The sequence below is a fragment of the Nanorana parkeri genome, unplaced genomic scaffold, assembly GCF_000935625.1.
Source record: "Nanorana parkeri isolate BGI_ZX_2015 unplaced genomic scaffold, ASM93562v1 scaffold346, whole genome shotgun sequence".
Lineage (NCBI taxonomy): Eukaryota > Metazoa > Chordata > Amphibia > Anura > Dicroglossidae > Nanorana > Nanorana parkeri.
The window spans coordinates 355,483-377,480 of NW_017306614.1; the positions used below are offsets into that span (position 1 = coordinate 355,483).

The following is a 21,998-nucleotide window of genomic DNA, read 5'->3' on the forward strand; positions in this document are numbered from 1 at the left end:
CAGGCACACATAAACCTGGGATAATAGTTCCTTGTAACCCCAAGAGGTCTGAGGGGGGTCTCCATAGTCCTAGGTCCATAGTCAGTAGGAAGGAGGCTAGCCCCTATGCTCCTCCAACAGCCCAAGTGACGGTTCAGTTGGAATAAAAATAATGCAATGAAAAAAGTTATGTGACCCTGTTGGTTCCCAATTTTGTTTTTATATAAAGCACCTGCCATCCACTGTGCATCAGCACACTAGAAAAGGGAGGAGAAGCGCTAGGAGGCAATCAGGTTCAGCTGCAATGCACATGTGCTGACGGAACACGCTGATAGGAGAAGAGAGCACAGTGAGCAGAAGAATTAATCATCAGTGTGCTGCTGCTCCCTATTCCCCAAAGAGCAAATGGCCTGTAGAACCTCCAATCAGAGATGATTGGAGGATCTACAGCCGAGTGATAAACAAATAAGTTACATTTCTGTTAATAGGTAAGATACTTGAATACATGTTTAAGATGTAACTCCAGAGTTTATTGTAACTTTAAGGTTATAGTAAAGGTCGATGGTTGGAATATCAGTTGTATAATGTAAACAATACAACCTGTTTCCTTGGTGTATTAATTAAAGCTTTTATATGATGCCATTTTATTGACATGAGTTTTTGATCCTATTTATAGTAAGGTTCAAGCAGTGATGTGTTTTTGTGTTATTTGACAATGTTGGTGGCTATATAGAGGACATTGATGCTGTTTTCTCATGCAGCCTGCGTGTCACACTTGTCCCCTCTCCCTGCCCGTTCTATAGAGTCGTCTCTGTGCACACACCAGTAAACACACACACACCAGTAGGGAGAGAGAGAGAGAGAGAGAGACAGAGGCTCATTACACAAGAATAAGTTTGCATTGAAGAGACAAGCACACAGCTCTGGTCCTTCCTGACCCATCCTCATCCTCATCGCGGAGCAGTAGAGTCGTACTGAACGACACCGGGAAGGCACCTGGACTGTCTGGACGGCTCACACCCAAACTTGGGATTTATAAGAAACCGGGAGAGAGAAGAGAGAAAGCCCGCAGGATCGGTGCCGGGGTGACCGAGGCATTAAAGTAAGCCATTAACTTCTTCAGCACCAGAGACAGAGCACAGTCATTTCTTCTCATAATTGATATAATTAATATTATTGTCTTTGCTTTATTACAATAAAGGGTTGTTCTGGGTTAGCCATGGATAGGAGAGGAAATATCCAGGCAATGGCTTTCATTGGCCAACTGAATATATTTTGAGGTGCAAGCTTTCAGAAAGATGAAAATGAAGTGTACAAGTAATAATGATGGTGATAGCATCACTCTTCTTAGTTTATGTGGTGACATTTAGCGGCACATTACCATATAAAAAGCATTGCATGGCTTCTTTCTATGGGAAGCGTAATGATCATAAGCATTGTGCATCATATTTCCACTTTCATCAGTTCAGCAGACAGAACTTTGAAATAAACTGCTAATTGGTTGCTGCACTTTACACTTGTTGGTATGATTTTAAATAAAGGATTAGTCCAGTGGTAATAGTCATACGGTAGGTGGAGGCTAGTCTTTTAAAGTGACGCTAAGCTCAGGAGTTAAATCTTAAAAATAAATTCAAGTACCCTAACTATTAATAAAAATGTATCTTATTTGTGTATCACTCGGCTGTAGATCCTCAAATCATCTCTGAATTCATACTGACACTGTCCTTCCTTCTGGAGGGTGGCTACTTTTCTTCACCATGATCCCTGTGTATGTTGTAAAGTAGTCACCGCTCCAAGCTCACTCCTGTGATGGACTACAATCACATGTTTAGTTTACTCATTTGTATTGAGATTGCAGTCTATCACATGAGCAAGCTTGGAGCGGTGATTACTTTACAACACACACAGGGACCATGGGAAACAAAAGTAGTCACCCTCCAGAAGGAAGGACAGTGGCAGCACCAATTCAGAGATGATTTGAGCATCTACAGTCAAGTGATAAGTTTTAAGTTAGTCCCTGCTATTATTCCTGACTCTGTTCTGGAGGTTTTGGGTTTTCACACTCAGCTTTGTGTGCCTGGCGTGTGTGCCTACAGTTCTACATTCCCTATAATATAAAATACATAAAAATCCAGTAGGGATGGGGGGAACCCCTCATAATTGGCACAGCCGGTGTATATACCCAGGAATGCAGCACAGAGATGGTGGGGGCCCCTCATAATGGGCTCAGCAGATGTGTGGACTTGGGAACTCAGCACAGGGATGATGACAGTCCCTCATAATGGGCACAGCAGGTATTAAGACACGGGAACTCAGTACAGGGATGGTGGAAACCCCTCACAATGGGCACAGCAGGTGTTTAGATTCGGGATCTCAGAACAGGGATTGTGGGAACCCCTCCTAATGGGCCCAGTTGGTGTGTAGACTCTGGGACTCAGCACATGGATGGTGGGAGCCCCCATGATGGGCTTAGCAGCAGTGCAGAGCAAGGAACTCAGTGCAGAGATGGCGTAAACACCTTATGATGAGCATAGAAAGTGTACAGACCCGAAAACTCAGTGCAGAGATCTCACTAATAGAGCCCTCGGAAAAAGAAGAGACTCTCAGGGGGTTTAACTCTCCAGCCTCCACCACCACCACTGAAATATCAGTTTTGAGTGGCTAGATTAACAAATGATGAAGGGCACCCTGTTCATGAAGTGGAGTATGCCAGGGCAGCCAATCAGAATATAGGCAATGACAGTTTGGTTTGCACATGGCTCTGAGTTATTAAAAGATATGATTACTTGTATGTATAAATATATATATATGTTATATTACCCACTCCATAAAACTGTAAAATGCAGACACTGGTCTCCCCAGGCTCGGAAGAAGTGCCTAAGCTGCACATATACTTCAGGCCTGACTATAGAGAATAATGATCACGCCAGGCATGGGCACCTAGTTTCGGACGGTGACGCCCATGATTTTCTATAGCTCATCACTGTCAGTGGAAGGATGCTGCAGGAACATAGACTGCCCCAGGCTGGGAGAATGCCATGTTTGCAAATAGGTCTGTGTGTGAATAATATTACTTTCTATGCCAGGGATGGAAATGCAGAAGTTCTAAGGCAGCATTTATCGAGTGTCCTAACAAACTGAAATTGTCTGATAAAGTAATGCCGCATGTAAACTCTGGGGTTCAGTTCTTTGCACGCCGTAAAGAAATCAATCGACTTATTGAAATATATAAAGTTCTGGAAAGTTTTAGGGCAACGACCAACGCGGCTGTACGGCAGGTTGGAAGCTTTCTGTTCAAGATCAACTGTAATCTGGCGCGGTTTTCAGTCATTAATAGCATCCCAAAATTTCCTGCAAGGCACTAAAATTCACTTGCACTGATGACAATTGAATTGAATGATGACACGCTGTGCCCTGGGAGTTTGTCTTCAAGGCTTTGTGTGTTGTGGAAGAGGATTAACCTAAATAACAGCTGCTCTTCTCCCCTGTCCTGGAGGCGCTTATAATGCAGGGTAGATATACTGTATATCGTACACAGAGACATGTCTATATTTATGTAAAAATATTCCATTTAAAGTGATTGCAGTAAAATGGGGGGAAAAAAAAACTTGTAACAAAATCAAGTAAATGTAAAGCGTAACTGGATGACATTTCGTTTGCTGAAGCACCGTGGGTCATAAAGTATTACCACTTCTTGTCTACATTCACTCCGGTGATGTCTGCATGGCATTTCTCAGGGTGGGTTCTCTGAAGGTGACAACAGTGGACCATGCCTGTGTAATGGGTGTTGAAACTGCTCCTTGTAGTCTCCATCGGAAGCCTGCGTGACAGGGTGACAACACAAGACCAGCACAAAGTGTTGTCATCCGTGGCGGAAACTATCGCCATAGCGACCCAGGCGGCCGCTATGGGGCCCCGGGCACAGGGGGGCCTGGCCAGGACGAGGAACAAAGGCGTCCCCCTGATGCTGTGCGGACCGCCGGGGTCGCTATGGCGTCGCAGGCTGCTGGCTGTCACTGGTGGCTGTGAGAAGGAATGCGCCACTGTCCAGATCACTGACAACTTGTCAATGTTTTGTGCAACGGTGTGTTCCTCTTCACAGCCGCTGCTGAGTCAGTAAAAGCCAACAGCTGCGGTGGAGGAGGACGGGGCCCGGTGTGGGCAGCAGAGGAGGCGGGGCCCGGCAATGGAGGAGGAAGAGGCCAGGCCCGACGGCAGAGGAGGCGGGGCCCGTCTGCAACCAGGAGGAGGTGGGGCCCGGCGGTGGAGAAGGCTGACAGCCTTCTCCAGTGAAACAAATAGACTGTGTATATTGCCTGTTTCAGGTCACGTTTGGCCTGGAACAAACCATCTAACTTATTTCATCACGATGTCTGTCTGAACTTGATGGTACTCAGTCGGGCACTAAGTGGTGTAGGGGGATCCCTGTAGCCCCCAAAACGCGTAGGCTTATGTCACTAAACACGAGTAAGGACTATTCTGGACTGGCATCTTTATCATCCAATTTCTTACCAGGTTCTAATGGCTTTATTGACAAGGGTTCTAATCTTTCCCCTTGCTATAAAAACCTGATACAAGTTTTGGCTTTAATACGTCTGTTCCGCATCACTTTTATAACTAGAAATGTATATTGAACACTTTGTTGAAGAGCAGGAGACCCTATTAGGCGTGTATCTAATTCCTCTGATCACTTTTCATTCTCAGCCTCCTTTTTTGTTTTTGCCTCCGGCCTCTTTTATCTCCGTTCCCAGGTATAGACCTTGTGCTCTCTGCACAGGATGCCAATATGTCCACAGCAGCTTCATGGTATCTCAGAGCATTACCGAACAACTCTCTGCTGGAGAATATATAAACATGCTTAGAAAACACAGAAGGGAGCAAGATAAAAAAAAAAAAAAAACATGGCCCTGGTAAAATTTGCGGGAGAATGAATAATTTAAAAAAAAAAAACATTTTGTCCTTGAAAGCAAAATTTGGAGGCAAATATAAAAGGGAGTCTTTATTCTAGTTATTTATCATTAAAGATAATTAAATACCCTTAAAATGTTACAAATAGGAATACCAGAATCTGTATATACTGTATATATAATAATGTATTATATAATTGAGGTGCCGAGAATGAGACTTTCTCCTGCATCTCGGCCTTCAGTATGCTATTAATAAGGTGTTCTTATTCCTCGTATGGGATGAGGGAACACACAATCACAAACCATTCCTGAACAATTGCAGAGTTGGAAGGAGCTTAGCTGGTTAGCAGGGTATTTCTTGGCCTTGTGATGATAAGGAAATCTGCAGAGCGAGCACAGCGGTCAGCCAGTGTATTCTCTAATAGGATTGTGCTGATATTATTAGACGGGCTTGTACCTGTGTCCCTCATACCAGTTGGACTTACAGGCTTAGAGCCCGTGACCCCCACCACAGTACGGCCATTTGGCTGACTCATCCTGGACAACAGGAGACTGTGCATATAATCCAGGAAACGCTGCAGCTGTGCCAAAGTCACAATGTCCACTTAGTGTAATGAGTTTCACGGTGTTTCCGGTGAGCACGGAGCCTCTTGTTACATGATCTCTTGCTACGACATCTCTCTATCAAGCTCATAGCTCTGGTTGTAGTGGGCTCTGAGAGAGCAGAAAAAAAGCCTTGGATTTAGAGTCATTAAGGCTACAAGGCTTTTGGTAACTAGGCATGGGGGTTAGCACTTCTGCCTCGCAGCACTGGGGTCCCTGGTTTGAATCCCAGTCAGCACACTGTCTGCATGGAGTTTGCATGTTCTCCTTGTACTTGCGTGGGCTTCCTTTGGATACTCCAGTTTTTGCCCACACTCCAAATACATGCTGGAAGGTTAATTGACTTCTGCCTAAATGAGCCCTAGTATGAGTATGAATGTATATGACATAGGGACCTTAGATTGTAAGCTTCTTGAGGACAAGGACTGATGTGAATGTAATAAATAAATCATAATAAATAATGGGATTGAAGCCACAGGGCCAGTTGGGGACAGGTGGAGCTGATATAGGTACACAGTTGTCATCAATTTCTGCAGCTTTGTTGAAGATTCTTCCATGAAGACCCTACTGACTTTGCTGCCCACAAGGTAGAGCTGCTGCTGGTCACATGACCTAATGTGCCAGCTTTTACAACTCACTGGTCAACATTTGACTCTACTGCCCCAGCCCGTCTCCCTAATGCATGGTTTGCTTTATTAAAGTGACAGCTGTTTTTGCTGTTTAAAGCCCAATAAAACATTTAAATTAAAGTGTTATTCCAATTTTGAGAAAAAAACACAATCCCCTCTGGGTGGGTGATTAATGAACACAGAAGAATTTTAACAAACTGTACTGTTACTGAAAACATTTCATCCAGTCCTTCCCTGACTGATACCTGAAAGGGAGGGTCTGGTTCATTATAATCACCTGAACAAATCTCAATGCTCTAATGAGGAAATCTACAGTCTCTGCTTCCCTTTAGTAGACATCCAACAGAGAGTGTCTCACTGAAAATTACACTTCTATTGCAGCTGATGACTTTAATTTTACTTGTATCTTACTTCAGACTTCTGGGAAAATAAGTGAGCCAATCACAAAAGCAGCAATGACATTTCTGGGGGCGTTCTGCATGCCAATGGCATACACAGCACCTCTAGGTTGTCATATTTCATTGAATTCTTCTACATTTTAGAACATTTTGAGAGCTGCAGGTTGAAATGGAAATATGTTTTTATTAACTTTAAATTTCCAATTGACTAACTGCTGTATTAAAGGAGATCCAAAGGCACCGGCATCACATGATGTATTCAGAGCCAGTATTGTGACATAAATACAAATACTTTGTTATTATGCTCCAAGGTATTTTCTTTCTTAAAAGTAACACTGCGTATCCCTCTCGGCCTCTTCTGAGCGGCAGCTTCTGATGATTTTTTTGTGCCTGCAGGTCATCTCAGTCTTGGTCACCCCAATCCGGGTCATCTCATTCTAGGTCATCTCAATCCAGGTCATTTAATTTCAGGTCATCTTATTCTGGGTCATCTCTGTCCTGGTCACCCTAACCCGGGTCATCTCAATCGGGATCATCTAATTTCAGGTCATTTTAGTCTGTGTCATCTCAATCCAGGTCATTTCATTCCGGGTCATCTCATTCCGGGTCATCTCAATCCGTGTCATCTCATTTTGGGTCATCTCAATCGGGGTCATCTCATTTTGGGTCATCTCAATCGGGGTCATCTCATTTCAGGTCATCTCAATCCCCATCATCTCATTCTGGGTCATCTCATTCCAGGTCATCTCATTCCAGGTCATCTCATTCCAGGTCATCTCATTCCAGGTCATCTCATTCCAGGTCATCTCATTCCAGGTCATCTCATTCCAGGTCATCTCATTCCAGGTCATCTCATTCCAGGTCATCTCATTCCAGGTCATCTCATTCCAGGTCATCTCATTCCAGGTCATCTCATTCCAGGTCATCTCATTCCAGGTCATCTCATTCCAGGTCATCTCATTCCAGGTCATCTCATTCCAGGTCATCTCATTCCAGGTCATCTCATTCCAGGTCATCTCATTCCAGGTCATCTCATTCCAGGTCATCTCATTCCAGGTCATCTCATTCCAGGTCATCTCATTCCAGGTCATCTCATTCCAGGTCATCTCATTCCAGGTCATCTCATTCCAGGTCATCTCATTCCAGGTCATCTCATTCCAGGTCATCTCATTCCAGGTCATCTCATTCCAGGTCATCTCATTCCAGGTCATCTCATTCCAGGTCATCTCATTCCAGGTCATCTCATTCCAGGTCATCTCATTCCAGGTCATCTCATTCCAGGTCATCTCATTCCAGGTCATCTCATTCCAGGTCATCTCATTCCAGGTCATCTCATTCCAGGTCATCTCATTCCAGGTCATCTCATTCCAGGTCATCTCATTCCAGGTCATCTCATTCCAGGTCATCTCATTCCAGGTCATCTCATTCCAGGTCATCTCATTCCAGGTCATCTCATTCCAGGTCATCTCATTCCAGGTCATCTCATTCCAGGTCATCTCATTCCAGGTCATCTCATTCCAGGTCATCTCATTCCAGGTCATCTCATTCCAGGTCATCTCATTCCAGGTCATCTCATTCCAGGTCATCTCATTCCAGGTCATCTCATTCCAGGTCATCTCATTCCAGGTCATCTCATTCCAGGTCATCTCATTCCAGGTCATCTCATTCCAGGTCATCTCATTCCAGGTCATCTCATTCCAGGTCATCTCATTCCAGGTCATCTCATTCCAGGTCATCTCATTCCAGGTCATCTCATTCCAGGTCATCTCATTCCAGGTCATCTCATTCCAGGTCATCTCATTCCAGGTCATCTCATTCCAGGTCATCTCATTCCAGGTCATCTCATTCCAGGTCATCTCATTCCAGGTCATCTCATTCCAGGTCATCTCATTCCAGGTCATCTCATTCCAGGTCATCTCATTCCAGGTCATCTCATTCCAGGTCATCTCATTCCAGGTCATCTCATTCCAGGTCATCTCATTCCAGGTCATCTCATTCCAGGTCATCTCATTCCAGGTCATCTCATTCCAGGTCATCTCATTCCAGGTCATCTCATTCCAGGTCATCTCATTCCAGGTCATCTCATTCCAGGTCATCTCATTCCAGGTCATCTCATTCCAGGTCATCTTATTCTGGGTCATCTCATTTTGGGTCATCTCATTTTGGGCCATCTCAATCCGTGTCATCTCTATTCCAGGTAATCTTATTACAGGTCATCTCAATATCTATCATCTCATTCTGGGTCATCTCATTCCAGTTCATCTCATTCTAGGTCATCTCATTCTGGGTCATCTCATTCTGGGTCATCTCATTCCAGGTCATCTCATTCCAGGTCATCTCAATCCGTGTCATCTCATTTTGGGTCTTTTCATTTCAGGTCATCTTAATCCGGGTCTTCTCCCACAACACCTTCTGCTACCTGTCACATTCGGCTGGGCTCCAGTCCTTAGGAGAGACTGACATAGTAGAGTGGAGGGATGGAGTTGTGAGGGAGTAGTGAAATAAACAGTGTACTAGTTTCTGAGTGCAGTGCCTTTGTGACTACAACGGAAGATATTAGGAAGGCAGACTGAAATATGCACACAGGGATACATGAACTGTATGTGAACGTGGTTCTCAGCATCTCTTTAAAGGTTTTTAGGGGGGACTAAGTAGACATAGAAATTGAAAGATACACGGTCAGAGATGGTAAAACGGCATGCTGAAACAAATATGATTTTGTTTGTTTTATGGCTTTAGTCATGCTTACATTTTTTCAACAAGAATGGAGTTTTCCACATAAATACATTCCGGGTGCATCAAAACAAAAGGTAACAGCAAATTTTATGCTGCCTGCTGATTGGACAGTTCTAGCTCTGACTCAGCAGGGATAATGTTGGACCTCTGCAGAGAGACCCATGCGTTCACACAGAGAGCAAGAGTCCTTCTCTGCAGCATGCTGGCATGGGACAGGCTTTTCTACTCTGTATACTGTGGCTGCTTTCTAAAGAAAACAAACAAAATGTATTTAGCTGATTTAAACTTAAAATGTTAAATTGGGCTTTAAATCTGATTTAAATTGCAGAGATGACATCATGAAGGGTCTGACTGCTATGGAGAACCAGTCTGTACTGGACCGATACAGGTCTGATTTCTGGACTGTTGAGGTGCGTTGCCAGCTACCTCACGCAGCTCTCGTTAAAGCGCAGTGTTATTGTGCATTCAATACCGCAACTCACCTCAAACATTAGGTTAACCTATCCTAAAAGAGGTGAACGCCAGCCCCAATGTATAATTCTGTCCCATGCTCACCAAATGTACTAACCCCCTCACAAAACAATAAGCAATGCCTTACTGACAACTAAGGAGTTCAGTCATGGCGTTCTTGGAAGACTGTTAATGTGAACTGCTGCTGAGTAATACACTCCCTGGTCTCTGGAAGTGCTGTGTGTGGACCTGTTTATTCTTATTTTATGACTTGGACTTTGTAGCCATGCAATGCTGTGGTGTGAGTGGCACGTTGGCGGTGGATGATCCCCTTGCGGATGCAGGTTCTTCTTTACTGTACAAAACATTCATTATGACTTCTAGAGATAAATCAATGTTTCCTGTTCTCTCTGAGGCTCATAACAAGAGTCTGAAGAGCCCACATAGCGGATTTTACTGTCTGTGTCAGGTTACAATAGGGGATACCCAGGGGGTAGTGCAGATCCCGTATCTAGAAGGTGGGCACGTTTTGTAAATGTATTAGTAGTAGGGATGCACCGATATATCGGCCGCAAAACACATCGGCCGAAAATGGCACTTTTGGCATAATGGCGAAAGTACAATTTTCTGGCTGATACAGCGTTGCATCCGTTCTTTCTTTCCTCCCCGCTGGGCGCTGCTCTGTGTCCCAGCGGGGAGGAGAGAAACTGTCACAGGAGGCCGAACGCTGCCGGAGCAGGGGGCTGTGAGCGCCCGGCGCCTCTCCTCCCCGCACCGCTCAGCCTTCTGTCACAGATCAGAGGAGAGCGGCGGTGTGGCTATCAGCTGTCACAGGAGGCGGAGCTCTCCTCCTGCACCGCTCGCTCAGCCTCCTGTAACAGCAGTAAGGATGGAGAGCGGGTACAAGTAGTCAGTGATCAGTGAGTTATTTGTAAATAATTGAGGACAGAGTATGGTTACTATATCCTCAGTTATGAATGAATGGCAAGTGATCTACATCACCTCCTGTTCATTCATGATTGTGGTTACAGTAAACATACCATGTCCTCATGTTATAAATGAACAGGAACACTCAGTGTAGAGGATTCCTGTTCATTTATAACAGGGGATGCAGAAAAAGAGATTGAGGACTCTGTGTTCTCAATCTCTTTTTCTATTTCAAAAGGGAAATATCAGGGGTGTGTTTAGACCCCTAATATTTCCCCGAAGCACCTAAAAGTAAAGTAAAAAAAAACAATCATAAAAAATGAAATAAATATAAAAAAGTTAAAAGGTTTATAAAAAAATTAATAAATATAAAATATTTAAAAAATGTAAAAAAAAAAACATTTGGTTTCGGCCTGACATTTTTTAAATTTCGGTTTCGTTTCGGTTTTGAAATTTTCATTTCGGTGCACGTCTAATTAGTAGTAATCTAATAAATGGTCTATCACCGGTTCACCAATCATACCAGCCAGAGCTTGCTGAGTTAAAGGACATGTAATCCCTAACAGAATGACATTGAGATTCATAAACCGGTGCCATGCTTTCAATATAATATTTGTTTTCACACCTTTGTCATCCTTTTTTGCATCTCAGTGTTGAGGATCTCCTGTTACCTCTGTAGCGCTCACCCCCAAAGGAGCCACTGGAATACCCGGGTCAGCCATAGCTTGTCTAGGGGATTTTGGTAACCAGCTGCCACACTAGCAGTGGCGTCACAAGGGGGGTGCGGAGGATGCGGCCCGCACCCGCGTGCCACCATTGGAGGGGTGACACCAAAATGACAAGACAGTAATTTTGGTGTAATCCCCTATGAAATGTCGGGCACTTGGTCACGGACCGAGAGCCCGACAGTGTCAGGAGAGAGGAGGGGACCCGGTGACATACCTCATCCCGCCGGGTGAACACCCCCACCTCTCTCTGCCATCGTCCATCACTAGGATGGCCGCCGGCAGGCGTCCAAAAGACCAGTGCGCATGCACGATGACGTCATTGCGCACGCACAGCAACGTCACGCGCATGTGTGATGACGCCAGGGCAGGGTGTCACCCGGTCTCCGCCCCCGGGTGACACCCACTCTCGGAACGCCACTGCCCACTAGCATTAACCGCCCTCTTCTAATGAACAACATAGTTGAAATCCAGGCCAGAAGTATGATGCTGAAGAACGTTATTAACATATTCACACAGGGAGAGAGGTTATAGGGCTTAGGACATCCATGAGAAACATAGACAGACTCCAGACTCACCGGTCCCTTTAAGAAATTCAGTGTAGATTCATTAGGAGCACAGTTGAATAGGGATTGATACATATCTTCAGTAGGAGAGACACCAGAGTCTATTCCAGGTACCTCCCGCAGCCATCCGCTTCCCTGGTTCTCCTCCTTAATCAGTATCAGAGGCCTTCTCCAGACTCGAGGCCTAGCAAAATGTTTTCCCCACTCAGGTATTCCCACCCCTCAGGCCTAGCCTGAGGCAGACTGCACTGCACTCAGCCCTGACTGGACTCTGGGCTATCCCAGGCTGGACTGAGCACATGGCAATTCCTCTGAGTATATATGGGCATATAATTGGGGAAAGGAAGGTTAGGTGAAAAAGCAAGTGTTCTGAAGGAGGGTCCCCTACTGTTCTAAATTTAACAAGTATATGGCTTTTCCCCGTAGAGGGGATCCAACCATTCCTTCAACAGATAAGACAAATATTTATAAAAATATATATTTAATTATAGAAATCTAAAATTGTACATATCAAAACATGTCTCAAGTATCAAAACCTATCAATAAACATCAAAGAAATCAAAAAACACACACACATATATGTGGCTGCATTCCGCTAATAATTTATCAGCAGTGTATCATGGAAAAAGCAGTATGGAGGCACACCGTGTAAACACCTAATATTCTTAGATGGCAGAAAAAGCGGGTATTAAAGATATAAATATATATATTTTTTCCTTTGCTTTAAAAGTCTCCATATGGAGAAAAGAAGTGACTCATGTTTGTAGAAAAAAGAGGGACGAAACAGAGAGCTCTATATTTCCAGGATTGAGCATACATATGTATGAAAAAAGGAAGAAAACAAAACGATATAGTCAAATTGTAAAAAAGGATTTAACTCACGGTGGAATGTGTCCTCATTTAAGAGATCAACTTTGGAAGGGAAGAACGATGTCTCCACTGATATATTTGTATCCAAGAGCCGAGATACAGCTACATCTCCTGGATTTCCTACTCTCTTTGTTTGGATACAAATATATCAGTGGAGACATCGTTCCACACTGTAACAGAGTCACACTCCACCCAGGTAGGTACAATCAATGCCAAAACACCTGGAATTGACCAGATAAATGCCAACTATAATTCAGCCAGACTGACCACAGCTCTGGCAATCACTACATTTCTAGTAGCCACTTCACAAAAGGTTATACGGACTACACCTCTTTGCAGCCACTTCCTGTCCATATGCACTCCAGTGTTGGCTGCATGGTAGGTTTCCTGATGGTGACAACAGCCATACCAGTGAAATGTGTTTAAATGGGCACTTTAGTCTTTACTGGAATGCAATGTGACAGGGGGAAAACGCAGGAGCACATATGGGAGACACGGACAGAGCGCTGTCACCCTATAACAGGAATAAAGTAGGGAAGGGTCAGATCCATGTATCCATGTATCCATGTAGATGTTTTGTCACTTCCTGTCTGAACAGGAAGTGAGTGAAAGTAAGTATCGGAGCATTTGGCGAGTACGAGTATCGGTATCGGTGCATCCCTAGTGTTTGGTTTAGGAGATGTTATTTGCATAGTTTGCCGATCTGGGAAACTAAGAGCTCTTGTAAACAGGCCGCAGAGCACGAATTTCCGGTGTATCTTCACTGCCAGGGAGCCACAAGTGCCGCATACAGCCTCCCATAGAAGTTGATGGCTGTACACGGGTATACGCCGGACTTACTTAACATGTGCATGCGTACTGGTGGTGCACCAACCTGAACGCAGACTGTCTCTGTTTAGGGTTGTGCGCTCGTACTGAGGGGCAGTTTACACAAGTCCACCCTCTACCCGTGTACAGCCATTGACTTCTATGGGACGCTGTATGTGGGGGGAAAACGTCAGAATTTACCATTTACAAGTGGCCTAAAAGAGAGCTGACTACATTCATAGAGCTCAATGGGGGGGATTCATAAAACCTGGAGCTGGCAGAATATGGAGCAGAATCTGGAGCAGTTGCCCATGGCAGCCTATCAGCTTCTTGGTTGCTATAGGCAACTGCTCCAGGTTCTGTCTGCTCCAGTTTTTATGAATTCCCCCAATGGGTCTTCAATACGGAGCTGTGAAAAACACTTGGGTATTACGTAAACATGCACATGTGCATTTGTCATTTTTTTTTACACAAGATTCACACAATTTTCACCCAGGGTTACACATTTTCCCAGTTGAATCCAATTAGAAAAATGGGTGAAATGTATCAATAAGGTGTTTAGACCGGAGTTCTTCTTTCATGCCTCCCGGTCATTTAAAGGATTTGGTTCTTCTTTCCGCATTCTCCGTTCAGGACACCGCGCTCGCCGCAAGACATGTAGATCCGGAGCCTGGTGGTGACCGTCCCGCTGTATGTGCCGGAGTGGTCGCGGCCTCTTTTCTGCTCGCTCAGTGATGAATGAGGCTCATTCAGGGCCTCTGCTGGGGGCCAGCCGAGAGGTTTCCACTTAACCTGCCCCCATTTCTGAGGCTTTGCAGTGCGTGTCCATGGTGACCGGAGGGAAGGAAGGAAAATTTATTTTCATGTTGTCGCTCCTTGAAGATGAAACTGGAACGAAGCGAAACAGGGCGACTCTGAGCAAACAAACAACGCAAACCTTAAAGCTGAACGCCAGGCAGGTGTACAAATCACTGCAGCTCTGTAATCATCAATATATCATAAATACAAGCAGTATAAGTACATGAATTGGTATCAGCCATGTGCAGTCCCCACACAGCACAGAGAAGGTGGGGAAGGAGCCAATCAGGTGTGCTGCATGCAAATGTGATGACAGTGAGCACGCTGATAGAAAGAGACAGCAAAGTGAGCAGAGAGATCACCTCATCAGTCTGCCGCTGGTCTTTCACTGTCCAGTCAACAGAACACCACTGTATCCCTTAAGGTGTTTCTAAAATCAAAACAGAAATGTAATGTATTGTAACTTACCCATCCTTAGATGTGGTGGCTGCATTAGTTTTCTTTTTTTTTTAGTTTAGGAACATCCAGCAAGTACTGAAAATACATCTTAATCCCGCCAGAACTGCAAAATCCTCATCATTTATTTTTCCTTTCTACTACTAGCCCCATCAACCACCATATAAAGTCAATGAACAAAGGCAGACATGTTTGAAGTCCAGCATGTGTGACAACAATAGCTCCCTCCATAGATACAATGGGGAAATGGGTGTACAGGGACAGGAAGTGAGTTATTGGCGGGATAATCAGGTGAATATAAAAGGGGAAAATGCCTGAAAAAAAGAAAGTGAATGCATCGGGTCGCTCCCGGGAAGGACAGGTGCTGCGTGTGATTAGTACGCAGCCCCTGTCCTTCTCTATGGGATTACGCGGTCGTACGCCGCCCTACGCTCACCCGCCTTGCACGCCCATGCGGGCGTCCGTACTCGTATGCTGACAGGATGGATCCTGTCTGTGTCCGAGACGGGACACCCGCACCCGTACGGACCTGCACTTGGGGTGAGCGTAGGGCGACGTACGGCTGCGTACTCCCATAGAGAAGGACGGGGGCTGCGTACTAATCATATGCAGCACCTGTCCTTCCCGGGAGCGACCTGATACAGCCATGCACGCAGCACGGTGCTGTACGTGCCGGCCTTCTCTAGTGTGAATGAGGGCTAAGGATAAATAAGCTGCATTATATCACAATTTTGTTCTTGGATTTAGATACACTTTAAGTGGCGTCATCTGCCTGGCTCTGCTGTGTGCTAGAGCTGTGTAAATGTCAGGACTGGATGGACAGAAGAAGAATTCCATTTGCAGGTAAAGCTGCTCTCATATATGTAATCATTCTGGGCGTCCGCTTTAGGAGATTCTGCGTTTACATATCATCGGCGCTCCGGAAATGGAACCATTCATGGCTTATACATAGACAGTCCCGCCATCGGGAATTGTAAACAGACTTTTGTTACTCGTTCCTGTTTAGGCGCAGCCCTCACATCCTCAGCCTGTATCCATTTCGCTGAGCGTTGGTGGGAATTCTGAGGCAGACAGAGAGCCGGTGTTCCCAGCAGCCGGTGACAAGCCCCCCCCCCCCATTGTGCAAGTAATGCGGGGTCTCAGCCCTGTGCGCAGTGTAGCGGTGGAAGCTGGCAGGCAGATAACAGGACAGACAGGGCAGGTTATCGGAGGTATAAAGAGGACAGTAAGCCAGGAGAGTCTGCGGGAACAGATGGCAGGCCATGGAAAGTCGCCGTCTGTAACAGACACCGCTAATAGGTGATACAAATCCCAAATAATGAGGCCGGATCACCATTGTGTGAGGCCATAGGATGCTGCTAATACCCCCTGGGGGCACCAGACAATGTGCTGCTATTCTCATCTGAAATCTCTTCATCGTGTACTTAAAATGAACAATTCCGTATATTGCAGACTCCAGTATTCTTATACCAGATTCAAAGCAATAATGATATAAATTATGAGTACGAGTATCGAGATTTTTTTTTCTGTACCCACCGATACGAAATACCGATACTGGAAGTCCCTTTAAGGAAACCAAGCGGCGTGTAATGCCTCACCACTTGGCTTCCTGATTAGCTGGAAAGCCGGGTGGCGTGTAAAAAATTGCCACCAGGCTTCCCGATTAGCAGGGAAGCCGTCTCCATGCTCCCTTGTCACCTGGTCAAGAAGCTGGCCAATCAGCAAGCTGGGCAACGCGTCATTACACATCGCCAGGCTTCCTGATTGGCTGGGAAGCTGGCTCCATGCTCCCTTCTCGTCACAAGTGACGAAGGAGCATGGAGTCGGCTTCCCGGCCAACCAGGGAGCCAGACAGCATGTAATGACACGCTACCGGAAGTATCAGGCTATGTGTCACAATATCCCGAAATCCGTGCCGGATTTTCGATATGCTCCCTGTTTCTGGGCTGTCAGCCTATGGTGTCTCACAAGGCTGCAGCCAATCTGCTCTCCTTCTCCCCTATTTAGGAGTTCCTCACTTGTTGCTCTTGGTGCGACATCGGAGCATTTGGGTAAGTACGTGTACTCGCCCAAATACTCGGTATCGGCACTAATACCGATACTAGTATTGGTGCATCCCTAATCTAAATACAAGATTCATGTGTATTGTTGCTTCATTCTCAGTGAGCTTTGTGTTTTTCTTCCATATCAGAGCAGTGATCCCGTGTAAAATGTACCTCTGTGCAGGAACTTCCTGTAATAAAGACTGGTCACTGCTGCTCTCTCTTCTTGTGCAGGGTGACTGGCCTTTGTCCCGTCCTGTAGTTTTCTGCAGGCAGCCTGTGGGGGGTGGAGCCTGCTGGATCCCTCCCACAGCTCTGCCCTCTGCACAGGCTATGTACAGCACAGTTAACCCTTGCTCTGGAGCTGCCCCCTGCACTGCAAGTGTTAATTGCTCGTTTTGGTCTAGTGGCAGAAATAGAGATATACTCACCTGATCCTCAGTCCGGAGGTGGCGAGTGCTCACCTCTCCCCCTCCCTCCGCTCTGGAGGGGGAATGTCCCTTGGCGTCCTGCAGCTGTATTAGAGGTGATGACGTCACAGGTCCTTAGACCACCAGAGCCTGGGGGACCAGTCTAGCAGCCAGGCTAGGATCAGGTGAGTATATTTGCTTTATTTAGCCCCTAGGCCAGCGGTGGGCAAACTCTGGCCCTTCAGCTGTTGTGGAACTACAAATCCAATGAGGCAAGATGTTCACAGCCACAGGCATGACTGCCAGAGACAGATGCATGATGGGATTTGTAATTTCACCAAAGCTGGAGGGCCGGAGTTTGCCCACCCCTGCTCTAGACCAAAAGTGCACTTAACACTTGCAGTGTGGGGGTGATCATGTGTTCGATTTTCAGAGGATTGAAAGCAGTTGGCACGTGTATGGCCAGCACTAGGCAGGTAGGTTGTCTACTTCAAGTGGGTGTTTAGCTGCTCCTCTGGAGTTTAGAAATAAGGAAATTGTGAAGTCAGCCATTTCTTTTACAATATATTATCTTCATTGTGGGTTTTTTGTTCCCAATCTCCAGCACTTCCCTTTGGTCTGCCAGCTGTGCCGTGTTTGCCTACATGTTCTGCACAGATGGACCCGTGACATGTACAGGTTCTGTTTCCAAGAAACCTCCCAGGACCTGCAGACCTGCATACTGATCGCTCAAAGCCATTTGCTTTCTCATGAATTTATTGAACGTTCCATTCACCATGGTTCTATGTAAACAGCCATCATAGCAAACTGTCTGTGAAGTGTAAAAAAAGAATGATGGCTTTTTCTTCTAAAAAGAGTTTCAGTTTGAAAAAAAAAAAAGAATTCTGCCAGAGCTGGATCCCTGCAATGACGTTCCCAAGCTGATGTTTTTTTTGCTTTAAAATTAATTTGTCACTTTGTCTATTTAGAGCAAAATGACAGGTTCTCTTGATAGGCCACCCACATCCTCTGACCCTTATCTTCTCTGTCCTCCTGTTTGCTTGCTGGGGCCGGGAGTCTGATCCCTGTTTAAACTCCAAGTTGGTCTATGTCAAAGCTTTTTTGGCTAATTCTGGAAGTGACGAAACACGTTTGGGGAGGTTTAGTGATATCATTCTTTTTACATTCGCTGTGACAGACAAGGGCATTAGGTGGAGTCTGAGTGTGCTCGGCTGAGCACATGTTCAATGCACCTCCAAAATGCACGTGCGCTGCAATGCACCATTGTGCAGTACGACCTATGTGTCCTGTTTGTGAAAAATAAAATTTAATTTGGAAAGGTGAGATGCATTGCAGCCCCATCATGTTGAATGGGCCTGCTAATGCATTGCGCTTGAACTCATAAAAAGCCATGAGTTGCAATGCACCACATTCCGGTGTGAGTATATGCCCAAGAACACGTCACTAATGTCCAGCTCAGTGGACATGTCAGTGGCCGCACTTGAGACTCTCTATAACAGTGGTTCTCAACCTGTGGGTCGGGACCCCCTCTGGGGTCGAATGACGATTTGCCAGGGGTCGCCTAGTCAGAAAAAAAAAAAAACCACCATAGGAATGCATAGCTAGATTCCTATTGGCTATTTCACTTTGCAAAAGCCAATAGCAAACTAGCTATTGCAACCGCACTCTGATGCTGCCAATCAGCAGAGGGGGACCTGAAGTTCTCCACCAGGTCCCCTTCTAGTGATTGACAGCAGCAGAGGGCGGGTGCAATATGTATGTATTCAAGCAAAAAAATATGTAAAACACACTTCTAGCTATGCATTCCATTATCCCTGTCCGCAGCTGCAGAGATCGGGAAATGTCTCAGTGCCTGTGATTGGCGCTGTCAGCTTCCTGGCGGGCTCGGCACGTGGAGCTGCGAACACGCCCGAGCCCATTCCTATCAGTGACAGTACTGCGGAGTATGTACCTCATGCGTTATATAGCCACATACTTTAAATCCAATTCTTCTAGTTCCAGCTGCAGAGCCCAGTCCTGTCTTTGCCTATAATGATCAAGTTGCTTACCACTGGTGTACATCAGCTTACCAATACTATGTTAAAGGCAGGTTCACTTTAGCATAAATCACTGTCGACTTGTCTGTGATGATGCAGGTTCCAGGGCTGTCACTTTGATCTACATGTTGAGTCACCAACCTGCTGCAAGCTTATGCACTTGTTCCAGATCCCTGATTGGCTTGCTAGTGAAGACAAGATCAAGACAAAAGCCCTGGAACCTGAAACCACATATTTCTATTGTGACAATTTCCGGGGTGCCTGCAATAGGCTGATTATCATATTACTATATGAGCGGCTTCTCCTGCTTCAGCCTTTAGGACAATAATGTTAAAATGTTATCTTCGGAGATCCAAAGCGCTCAGCCATTAAGAAGTATAAAAATGGAATTAGACAGGAACTTTCCTTGTATTAAAAAAAAAAGAAGCCTTTTCCAGATTCCACTTCTTTTGTATAGCTCGGAATGAAAATGAGATTCGTCATCCTTTCCAAAAGCCTTGGAGCAGCCTGCGCTTCGCTCTCCACACAATGTGTGTTTGGAGAAGGAAGAGGCACAATGGAGGGTGTTCATCGAGAGTCCGATCTGTCAGACCTTTCCTGACAGGTCCTCTTCATTAGGAGGCATGGAGCAGCAGTCAAGAGTCTGGAAGAAGTACTGTGCAGCCTGGAGACTCTCATTGGTTGTCATGGGCAGTTATTCACCTGACATTACACAACTGGAATGACCATTTGGGAAACTGATTTTTAATGGAAATCCAGATATTGGTAACAAAAATTTTATAAAAAATGTTAGGGCCAACAATCTTTAACAGTATCGAAAAAAGTCACGGGTAAAACTAAGAGGAATAATGATAAAGGGGTTTGCAATATGTACTAATGTGGCCTCTTCCTTTACGTATGCCAGTCTATGGGCCATATCAAATCAGCAGTTCTGGTGCTGGCAGCTACTTGCCAGAAATAGGATCGACAATAACACCACTCTCCTTCGACATCGCTCCCCTGCTGGCCCAAACACTTCACCCCGCCAATGAGGGAGCAGCGGCAGAACGAAGGTTCACCAGACCAGCTAGCAGGGGAGCAATGGTAGACAGACACCATGCTGATTTGGCCAGGGTGAAATGATGGTGTAGAAGCAGGTAAGTGTTCCCTTATGGTCCTTTCACATCTAATCGCACAGTATTGCAGGAGTAGCACATGCTATTGCACAATGCACCAAGCGTTTATTACCATGCACTAGGTGGGCTGCATTGCTATTTGTTTTAAGGGCACCCCAATGCACCTCCCAGCCACTGCAAGTTGCATTGCAGTGCAGGGAGCAGAACAACGATACCAAGCCTCAGTGGCGTAACCAGAGTTATTGGCGCCCGGGGCAGAACATTTTTTTTCGCCCCCCCCCATATTATATAAACATCCACTAGAACTGTACCCCCCACCCCCACACATATATATCAGAGCCGCATCACATGGTACTGTGATACCACATGTTGCAGCGCACAGTGGCCACGGAGTGCATTGGGGTGCCATTCAAATGAATGAATGAAGTGAGCTCACCACTGTGCTGCTTCTCCTTTCACTGTCCATTCACAGGCTGGGGGTGGATCCATGACAGCCTGAGCTCAAAGGAAGTGGGTTGAATGATGCTGACCATCAGACTGAGGACATCTAGTGGCAGAAAAAAAAAAGAACTGCAGGAAAATATCTAGATTAAAGGTGTATATGGTTTTGTTAATTCATCTGTTAATGGGGTATTCTTTTTTTATACTCTTATTTATTATTAGCTACTTAAAATGGAACTCTAGCCAAAAACCTTTCTTCTTGCATGCCCGCATAACAGCCAGGCAACGACCATCTTCTTGTAACCAATGGCAGCTTTACTTAAAAAGGAGGTTATAAAGTTTAGTCTCCTTGATTATTAGAAGGCAGGCCTAGTCACTTCTCTTGGGAGAGACCGCATCCGGGAGTCCCCGATTGGTTGCTGCAGGTAACGCCGGAGCGTTCTTACATCAGCCGATGAAACACAGGACAGCGGCACAATTAGTCGGTATGATCTGTGACACTTGGTGGTGGGAAGAAGATGGAGATTTCAGTCTGCCATCTCTCAGGGTAAGCCTGTCCTCCTTTCTGGATCCTTCTGGGTGCGCGCTTGTCTTTATCTAGGACTTGTTGTTGAATCGTTAATTTGTTTGGGGCTCATTAACAAGCAAATGTGACCCCGGGGCGGAGGGGAGGTGCTGGCGGGCTCATTAAGGCAGTCTAAAAATAGGCGCCCGCGTTTCCACAGAGCTAAAGAGACATGTATCCTGGGGGAACTGGAACTACCACGCCAGCCTGGCACAGAAAGGGTCCCAGGGGTAGTGTAGGAAGGAGGCCAAGGAAAAGCACTGATGCTACCCCCCGCCATCATCAGCAGGGTCTGCCTGAGGACTCCGCCGCCGTAGCTAGGCTCATTAGGAGGACGCTGCAGAAGTCGTTAACTTTGATGATGACGAGAAGATGCATTTCACAGTTAAGGTGGAACTATGAGCAAATCAGATATTATATGTACGGTGTCCGTCAGCAGCATTAACACAGCAGTCCCCTCATAACAGTTTTATCATCTGTTGATCCTGCCAGTAGATCTGCTATTTTTCCACTTCCTGTAAGAGGATTTAGATACTGG

At 45.6% G+C, this 21,998-nt stretch overlaps 1 protein-coding gene across 1 annotated transcript in view; it reads left to right on the plus strand.

Annotated features, from left to right (window-relative positions):
- Positions 1-761: 761 nt before the first annotated feature.
- PTN (pleiotrophin) overlaps positions 762-21,998 on the plus strand; it is a 49,970-nt gene continuing 28,733 nt past the window's right edge. The window contains exon 1 of the mRNA XM_018558557.1: positions 762-1,081. The gene's annotated coding sequence lies outside the window, so the exon portion shown is untranslated. The remainder of the gene's footprint in view (positions 1,082-21,998) is intronic.